The sequence below is a fragment of the Mobula hypostoma genome, chromosome 16, assembly GCF_963921235.1.
Source record: "Mobula hypostoma chromosome 16, sMobHyp1.1, whole genome shotgun sequence".
In the NCBI taxonomy this organism is placed as follows: Eukaryota; Metazoa; Chordata; class Chondrichthyes; order Myliobatiformes; family Myliobatidae; genus Mobula; species Mobula hypostoma.
The window spans coordinates 32,691,007-32,698,555 of NC_086112.1; the positions used below are offsets into that span (position 1 = coordinate 32,691,007).

General features: G+C 38.2%; 1 non-coding gene across 1 annotated transcript; it reads right to left on the minus strand.

Moving 5' to 3' along the window:
• Positions 1-7,237: 7,237 nt before the first annotated feature.
• On the minus strand, positions 7,238-7,322 carry trnar-ucu (transfer RNA arginine (anticodon UCU)). The gene is given in 2 exon segments: positions 7,238-7,273; positions 7,286-7,322. It is a non-coding gene; the product is annotated as a tRNA-Arg (tRNA).
• Positions 7,323-7,549: the final 227 nt, after the last annotated feature.

The following is a 7,549-nucleotide window of genomic DNA, read 5'->3' on the forward strand; positions in this document are numbered from 1 at the left end:
GGATGTCGGCAGGTAGATTTGACAATTTGGTTCATCGTCTCCAACCATTTATTTCGCATCAGTGTACGCACAGTATACTCAGAGACTGGCAATTACCATTTGAGTTTTAGCTTCAGGTGGAAGTCAACAGGCTGTAGCAGCTAGCTACAAACTGGCGTCAAGCACAGGGTCCTCTATAATTTCGGAGGTCTGTAAAGCTTAATGGAAAGCACTGCAGCCAGAGTTCCTTCCCTGCCCTTCAGTCGCCCAATGGGAAGCTATTGCAGCGTAGGAGGAAATGCGATGCTACCAAGCAGACCAATCACAGTTGTTGAGGTCTGTGTCACCGTGACGCGTAGTTACATTTTGGGAGAGGTGCGCGTTAGGCTACAGCGTAAAGATCAGCTTTGAGTACAGTGTAGGGTACGCATCTACGCTGTACCTACGGTATACATTTGACGCACAAGTATAAATCAGCCTTTAGTCAGTGCACGAACACCAGCATCCTCACTAAAACCATCAGCAGAGAAACAAAGTCCCTCATGATATATCCCTACAGTGGGAAAACCACTTCACTGCCTTAAAATAAGCAGTCCACTGCTCAGGACTAAGATAGAAGGAACTTCTTCACCCCGAGTATAATATGTCTACCCAAATAGGTCCAGAAATGTCAACAGCTGATATTGATAGGTTGTTGAAAAGTTAAGAAATTTGGGGATAGTGGTTAGTGCAAGAGCGTGGGACTAAGGTAAAGGATCAGTTATTAGCACTTAAGATGATGTACCAGTCGTAATGATCTAACGAGCCTTCTCCTGTTTCTGTTCCTCTTCTGAATATGGACAGGACACCGGCTGTAGATCTATCTGGCTTCCCAAACAAGCACCCTGCTGTCTGTTTGTCCATTATTAGGGATCCCCTGGTGGTCAGAAGAAAGTCAACAAAAACATGCTGAAAGTCTAGCAGGTCTAGATATCAGTACCGTATACTCCATTAGGCAATTGCTGGCTTTGAGGAGAACTGATCTGGTCTCAAAGCTTATAGGACTGAGAAAAAGAAAGAACACAGAAAGAACCCCTTGACTTTAGAAGGAAATACCTGTACCTTCTGTAGGTGGGTCTACGGCTATAGAGTTGGCTCCTAAAGCATCTCAAATATCATGCGTAAATCTCTAGAGTTGAGATTCCTCACAACAAAGGATTATTGGTGACAATGTTGTGGCTGACTGAATTACAGCTGTTGTGTACAACCAATCCAATGTAATGTAACACCAAGATCACATGTAATGAAACTGCTAAGATAATGTTCCCATTACTGGTTTTATCAGAAAAGCAATCACATTTTCCTAAGTACTGGTAATTTTCACATCCCTCTCAAATGAACAATTTCAGTATAAAATCCAATCTGATATGCCAAAGAGCTAACTTGCAAAAGAGAGAGAGAGCAGAGTGTGACACTAAAACAGAAGGTGGATAAAAATGATTAGTTGCGTCTCTGGAATTTTATTGAGCCTAAAAAGCACTCGATGCATGGCACATTTTGTTATTTGAAATGGGATTTATTTATGTATCAGAAGTAAGAGTACATAAAGTTCAGCATGAAGTACTGAATCTGATTGCTTTTTGTAGACTCTAATGTAGAGCAATGATTATCCACAGCAGGAGTGAGACTGCTTGCAAGAAAACATTAGCATTATAACAGTCCTTTTGTGTCCTTTCATTAAGGTCAATAGGTACAAGAACATAAATTAGAATACTGGACTGCAATTGTATTTAAGTAGATCACGTGTAGTCATTTATTTGGATCCATATTACATCTGATTTAAAGCAGAGCACTAATCCGTCACTAATGTAGGAAGCATAGCTTTTAGTGTAATCCACACAACCCTTCTGTAAAATGTACGAATGTACAGAAACAAATCAATGATCAGCTTGATTTTCTGAAATGATGTGGTCCACAAATAGAGGCAACTTGAATCAATATTGGATTTAATGTGAACTAATTGGTGCTAATTGGCTTTGTTTTCCTGGTTGGCTGATGTTCCAGTGACATATTTAATTTATACACAATATCTGATGGCATTATACATGTCACTTGATTTAAAGGACCGGTAATAAAAAGTTGTAGGCAGATACCATTCAGCACCACTTTCAGTCAAATCTTACAGTGTACGGGTGAGATTTAAATGGTATATCATATGTCTTTGTTATTACATTTCAAAAGATGAAATATGAATTAGAGTTTAAAAGCTGCTTGAAAAACTGCTCTTAGCTTTATCAGTCAAGTTCATCTTGGTGCATTTTATATATTTTATACTTCAATCTACAAATATAAATATTTTTATGCTGACAATTCTGTAATTGTCTGTTTTTATTATTAGTTCTACAGATAATTCTTTTATGTCCTCAGGAGGGATATATCAAATAAAAGCTGTATGTGACACTGTGACACAATCTTGGTTTTTGATAATTCTGCCATACTAAAATATATTTAAATGATAATGCAATTATTTTAAGTGAACCTCTTAATATAGACAGTTCTATAAGATTTATTTTCCATAAGCGGTATTAGCACATATAATGTTTATTTTGCCTTATCTCTGTTGATCTGTAGCTGGCCCTTGGAGGATCTTGCTGTGCTGTTTGCTGCTTTGTTCTGCAAAGCATACAGGCAATAACCTATCATCATTATAACAAGGGTTTGTTCACCGAGTTCTGCAGAAAGGCAGTCTGAATCCTACAGCTCCATCAACTCAGTAATCTATTCCAATCAATTGGTGATGGATTTGACATGCCAATCCTCTCCAATCTGCATGTGTGTGATTGTCAAATGAATAAGAGCTGCAAGCATCTTTGAAAACACTTGCAACGAAATCCTCATTTATAAGCTCCTTACCGAAGAAGACTTATTTTATAATGGAGCTTACATAACAATATATATTTATTAATTGTTTTTAAGTCCCTATATCACTCCAAGAGATGATGGAAGTGATTTTCCAGACAACCTTTGTATTAACTTTTAAAGGGCAAAATAAAATGCAAGTATTTATTACCGTGATTCCTAATAGAAATTTACTATAAATGCTGGTTATAAATTTAGCAGTTTTACACTGTGTAGCATTGCCCTTCATCATTCACAATGAAAACAGAATGAGTGGGCCTTGCTGATGTAACAATGGGCACTGTGCTGTAGAAAATATGAACACTTTAAGCATTTCTTTACAGAAAGAAGACATTATCTTTTTTGACATTCATTATAAGTGTACACCTTGTTTAACCACTGTTAACTTCAAATCTCTGTAATCTAGAACCTCCTTTCAAGACAACACCTTGATACCTTCTCCGGGGGTAAACATTGATAATTCACTGAAAATTGAATGGACTCAGAATCATCTCATTATTTTCTATTTCCAGAATGTATTCAAGAACCAAAAGGTTTCTATTAAATAAAAAATCTCCTCCTTTGCTAGTTTTCAGCACTGGACTTGTACCAGCAACACCGGAATTCTCAGTGAATGTATTGTCTTGTTTTTGGAGAAATCCTTTCTTCCTGACCTTGAAAAATGAAGAGAGCTTTCACATTGTCTTATGTCACATTCAGCAAAAAGAAAGGAAAACTGGAGAGTGATGAAAGCCTATTCTATGTGAAAACAGATGCTGTCTTGGAAATGTGTTTTTAATTGTTTCCAAATTTCTCTGATGCATGTCTGTGAAAATCATCATCTTTTGTTAGCCAGGAAAGAAAGATACAGGGAAGCTGGTCTTTATGGGACACCAACGTTAGCCTTGGATTTAGAAACCTCTGCCATAGATTTCCTACAATTCTACTATGTACTTAATATGTATTAACACATGCCCTATTACTTGTCCTTTTTCCTGCTGCTGTCTGTAAGGAGTTTATACATTTTCCCTGGGACCACGTGGGATTTCTCCGGGTGCTCCGGTTTCCTCCCCCAGTCCAAAGATCTACTGGTTGGTAGGTTAATTGGTCATTGTGGATTGTCCGGTGATTAGACTAGGGTTAAGTCAGGGGTTGCTGGACGGCACAGCTCGAAGGACCAGAAGGGCCTATTCCATTCGTATCTCAATAAATAAATAAAATAAATAGGAACTGGTTTATTAAATCCTTTCCATCAAAATGTTCTGAATATGGTAATACTGAGACTTCATTAGGAGGAACTGGATCAGAGGGTTGATAATCTCTGATGATTCAGGAAACTCGTGCTATTGCAACAAGAAAACACAGAGTGCTTCTGCTTTCTTACAGATCCCTAATGCAATTCGCTCTGCTCCTTATCTTTCAGCAGCTCAGCTGTCTACCCTGCCTCAGTGGTATGGTTTAAATGAGAAAACAGAGTATAATCCTCTCTCCCTACTTTGCCTTAGGCTGTTATAGGCAGCTTGTAAGAATAGTATTTGTTAAGAGCCTCAATAGCATCTGTCATTTTTCTCTGGTCCATGTTCTGTAATACGGTCACCTCTTTGCTATTTAAAATAGGCAGAGAGAAAAAAAAGCTCAGGGAAAAGCTCCTGTTCCCTGAAAATGACAAGAATTATTCTGTATTATTTAAATATCTCTTCTCTCTGGAACCATTCCATCTTGTTAATGAGTTTCAGAGTTGTGTGCCTTATCCGCAGATCTCTGATGGCACCATTTACCAGAAAGATGGTTTGTTCTGTTTTGATTAGTTTCTGCACCGAACAAAAATATATAAAAAAAGGAACAACACAGTCTCCTGTCCAAGTGTGCAAGCCACGCCAGTCCGAGATTCACTGGAAGTTAATGGCCTAATGCTTCCCCATCACATACTATGTAATGCTTTCAATGTCCACAAGTGTCACCATTGCATAACTGTTAAAAAATATCCAAAACGTCTTTGTGAATTCAATTTTAAGTAACACTGAAAGTTGCATAATATATTTCTGCCTGTTATTGCTCCTTCTATTCCTTTAAAAAAGATATTTCTAACAGTAACATGATACAGATTGAAACTGCCAATGTTTGAACAGCACCGATTGCATTGTTACTTCAAATTGTCTCCCTCATATATATTACCTTGTTTTTAGCTTGAGCTATAAATGACAAACTAAATATTAAACATGGGTGTTGTAGAAGCAGGGTTAACATCTCTATGAACTAATTAATAAACTAAACAAATCAAAGGAAGAGAAACAATAATTACATTACCCTTTGAATGTTAAAATGGGAGTTATTCCCCAGACTCCTGCATGATATACAGCTGTTATGACCATTTCATTTTTAATCTTATTTCCCACAAAATCAATAAACAATAACAAAACCCGCGATTTGCATATTCTGGTGCAGTGGTTTTGTGTATGATTTTGAGTACACAAAGAAAGCAATGAAATTAAACGTCTTTTATTGCTCTGTTCAGTAGATGTATATTTTTAAATGTAATTGTGATACATGCAGAACACAAATGGCAGTATCATTAAATATGTATGACCTTCATTTTGCATTGATTTATCTGTGGCCAGTGAGGCTCCTTCTTCTAATGCAAAAGACATGAAAGATATTGTCATTGCCTGTGACTGTAGCAGTGCAAATCTCTGTGCGCTGTCGAGCCTCCTGATTGGTCAGAGCGTTACAAACACTGAGCAGTAGGAGTCAATTATGTTTGCTGAGCAGGATTTATCTTCTCACCAGCTTGTAACCCGATGCTCTGTGTCACTAAAGGTCATTGCTACAGTGTGACAGACAAAAGGAGTGAGCTATGGCAGAGGCATGGCCTGCTGGGGGTCAGCTGTGAGAGACTTGCCCTCACAACCTGAGCAGTCCCTTGTCACTTCAGCAGCCTCTTTTGAAAGTGGTTAATCTTTGGAGAATTCCTGAACATAACTGCTGATTGTCAAGTCATAATGAAAATTCCTGCCTATGGCCCCTGACCTGTCCCCTTTGAAATGTCGGCTTCATAAATTAATAGAGTTTGAACTAAAAAAATACTCACATGAAAACATGTTTCAGAGATGTTTACAAAAGTGGATTTTTACTGAAGACAGATACAGATAGTGCAAGTGAAAGCTCAGTCAGGCTGGGGTTCTATACAAATTGTAATCTCTACTTCCATTCAAGGATCAGGGATCAACTTTATTCCCCATATACATGTATTAAGAATTTGTTGCGGTGTGTTAGCACATCATACAACAAAAGCAATGTTCAAAAATTATAAGAATAAAGAATTATATTAAAATTGGACATTGAAGTACAGATATGGAATAAAATGTGCATATATACATAAATATCATCATGTACTCCTTAGTGGCACAGGAGGGTAAATCAGTTCAGTATCTGCTTTGGGGTAAACAGCCCCCATACGTATAATGAATGCAACATCTATCAATTTTGTCCTCTCCTGAAAAAAAAGACTGCCAGTGGCAAAATTATTCTTTCAGCATGAGTTACTTTCCCATTTTTCATGTGTGAAGCCTGCGTAATGAATGTTAACATCTGTTTGATTCTGGAAGGTAAACATGGCCAAATTTGAAGTGATATGCGCCTAATAAAGGAAAGATTATACAGTATGATCAAATCTATCAATGTCATTTTTATTACCCTGCTGCAAATGCCCCCACACAGCTGATGGAAGACTCCGACAGGGGCAATCCAGCTGCAGTGCCAGGCCTGCCTAAAAGCTGGAACACAGCACTGCTTGCATGCTAAACAGCAAAGACAGAAAGGAGTGATTCCATATGCTATGGATCGGATCAAAGATCGAGTCATAAATGACCGACTGGAGGAGGAATATCCAAGAACAGAATGCTGAAAATAAAACTGAAACACACACATTCAGACTGAAGTGAAGAGTGGATGACTTGCCTCAGCTCTCATGAGAACTACATTCTCATTGAAACCTGCTTTCAATTAATTTAATTTACTTGATATAATCCGAAGTAATGTGATAATTGGATATGGCAAAGAGAATGGGACCAGAAAACATGTATAGAAGACCTAAAGCTCCATGTGTCTAGACAAACGTTTTACTTTCTGAGCTGCATAATAGGCAGAGAATACCAGACAGACAGAGGGCATATTCAAGTTGTTTCTCAAAAGGAGGATCATTTGGGTTGGCAATGATAACTTGAAATTTATTTTAAAGAAGCACAGTAGCATTAATTGTAGGGAGCATTTGTGCTACCTTCCCTTGACATTAAGTAGTATTGCCATTGTTAATTCCATATAACAATTACAGCATGGAAACAGGACATCTCAGCCCTTCTAGTCCGTGCCGAAAAAAGGTTTTCGACTCCGCTGGGACTCGAACCCGGAACCTTTGAATCACTTCAGTCGCTAGAAGTCCAATGTGCTATCCATTGCACCACGGAGCCACCTGAAAATTCCTGTTTTCAATATCCTGGAGTCACCACTGTCCAGAACCTCAGCTGAATCAGCCACCTAACTCCTGTGCCAGAGTCAGATGCTGTATATCCGATAATGAGTGGATCATCTCTCCAAAGTCCAAATTCTTTCCACAATCTGCAAGGTACCAGTCAGGGGTATAATGCAGAACTATTCATTTGCCTGGATAAATGTAGCTCCAGTGACAGCTAAGAAA